Below are 2,438 nucleotides of genomic sequence, written 5' to 3'. Positions count from 1 at the left end.
GGACCGTGGCCGGATGTCCCGCCCGGCAGCTCCCCGCCCCCGGCCCCGCCGTGACACAGGCGCGGGGGCGGGTCCAGGCCGGGGGCGGGGAGAGAAGCGGGCGCCCCCTGCACCGAGCTGGCGAGGAGGTAGCGTGCAGACCCCCACCCGGGAGAGGGCGCCGGAGCCAGGGCCGCCCCGGAGCTCCGGGCTTCGGAGACAAAAGCTGACGAGGCCCGAAAGGCAGAAAGAAACCCAGGCCACGGCTCCCTCTCGTGCAGCGCGTGCCCTCGGGGAGCTGGACAAAAAGAACCTGCACCCCACGCCCTGCCGCACACTCTGGCCTGGCTGAGACCATCCTCCCAACAGCGTGTCTGGAGGCAGAGGGCACCCGCAGCGCTGTGCGCTGAGTCCAAACTTTCGGGAAATCCTTCTTTCTCGCTGGAAGCGGAGTCCCCGGTGTGCTCCCCCCCTCACCCTGCCCTAGCCACTCCAGTAAAGAGTAGCGGGACTGCTAAGGGTTGACCAGTGGCTCATCTCCATGGTGACCGTTAGATTTAACAGTACCTGGTGGATGGCCATCCTGGTGAATTCATCCACTGGGTAACGATGAAATAAATGTCTGGAAATGGAGTCTTCTTCACTCCCATCTTTCCTCCCTGAGGCCTGAAGGGGTGGGGTAACTGGGACACTCTGGTGAGGGGCCAATGACTGTTCGGTGCCTGGTGATCACTAGTGTGATCAGCACACATCTGGAAGGGTGAGGAGCTAGGGGGCACAGAGTGGCAGCCTCCCTACCTGTAAGGAAACATGTGCTCAGTGGCACCAGGCTGACCATGTGGGCTACAGACAGCTATAGGAATGCCTAGGATAGCAGGGGCCAGCCTTTCCCCACCTGAACTGGGCACCTAGCTAAGGGTCCAGACTTCATCCTGTTAGGTACGTGTCGGGAGGCGGTGATGCTCTGATGGGAGGTGGTAGTGTGGTCAGAGTCCACATTTACCAAGGCAGGTGCCTGCTGGGTGTTTGGTGCTTTCTTCCAGTTGTCAGAGTCGCCTTGGGAGACAGGTACTACAGGCCTTCCCACTGCAGGGCTGAGGAAATCGAGAGGCTCAGGGAAGCTGAGAGTCTATATGAGTCAGTCTGATTTTAAAACCTAAGTTCCTAATCTCTATCCTTCAGAGATTAATGGACCACAAGCATGGAATTGTTGGGAGGAAGCAGCTAATCCCAGGTTATAGTACTAAAAGGGCTGAATGGAATAGGAGTAGAAGATGCCAGAAGCTTTGAGTTTGGTAGGAGAATGGAGGTACCACTGATCAGATGAATTCACAAGCCTGAGGAGTCCTAGGGGGTGAGATGAAGCTAGAGGGCTCACAGACAGCCCCTGATCCCTAGTGACATGAGAGCACGCAGGGTGAGTGCAGGGAAGGAATAGGAAGCCTGGTGGCTTTCCAGCTTTGCAGTGGGCACCCCACATCTCACTGCCTGATTGCTGGGGTGAATCTCAGGAAGCACCATCTGCTGATTAAGTTTGCCTCAGGGTCAGCCTTCCCTGAACTCTTCCTCACTTCTAGTAGCATTGAATGGAGATTTCTGGTGTTGGGATTACTTTCCACCAGAAATTGGTTAAAACAATGTCGTTTTTGCTGGAAGAGGGGGAAAAAGAAAAAAACCTTTTTAAAATGTTTTGATGATTTGGCCAATATGTGCTTACTCCTCCGAAGAATCTTCTGTGTTAACAGGAACAACAAAGTTAGGAGTATAGACACAGCTGCTTTGTTTGGGGGAGTCCCTGGGCAAGGCACTTGTCTCCACACCATTCTTGTCTGTAAAACAACAGGACGCCATCCACCTTGTGGGACTCTTGTGGGCAGCAACTGATGGCAGTGCTGTGGTATGTCTGTGGCAGAGTCTGTGCCCCTAATACCCTCTATTAAAACACACCTGCCCAATGTCCTTACCAGCATGAAGGCAGGGGGGGTGGGGGTAGCTATGCTCTGTCCCTGAGGACCTACCATGACCACAAAGCTTGCTCCACACTGAGTATGATCAACACTGAGGCTGGGCTGAACCAAGGGCCAGGCAGTCATAAAGCCTAGGCCTGTGATGTGACCTTTATTCTTCAATGATATGACCCCTGGTGATGAGGTGCTATCTTCACCCTATACCCACCTGGGGACCTGTTTTGGGGTCACTGGCCAGGGGAAGTCTGGCAACCCCAGCATTTCACACTGTCCAGGCAGGTAGCTCTGGCCACTGTAATCCCAAGAGGTCAACCCCAAGTTCTCATTCCCTCAGTCTCCTTTCCCCCTACTTTCCTGTCCTTTTTTGTTTATTGGCCTTAGTCCCTGCACGGCAAGGGCTAAGAGGGGCCCCCCAAAATAAATAGTGAGCCCCTCTGCACACACCTCCTCACACCCCCAACAAAGATGACAGGACACAGAGGAAAACGATCC

This window comes from Mustela erminea, chromosome 5 (assembly GCF_009829155.1).
Source record: "Mustela erminea isolate mMusErm1 chromosome 5, mMusErm1.Pri, whole genome shotgun sequence".
In the NCBI taxonomy this organism is placed as follows: Eukaryota; Metazoa; Chordata; class Mammalia; order Carnivora; family Mustelidae; genus Mustela; species Mustela erminea.
The sequence above is the reverse complement of the archived record's forward strand: the minus strand, read 5'-3'. Positions refer to the sequence as shown.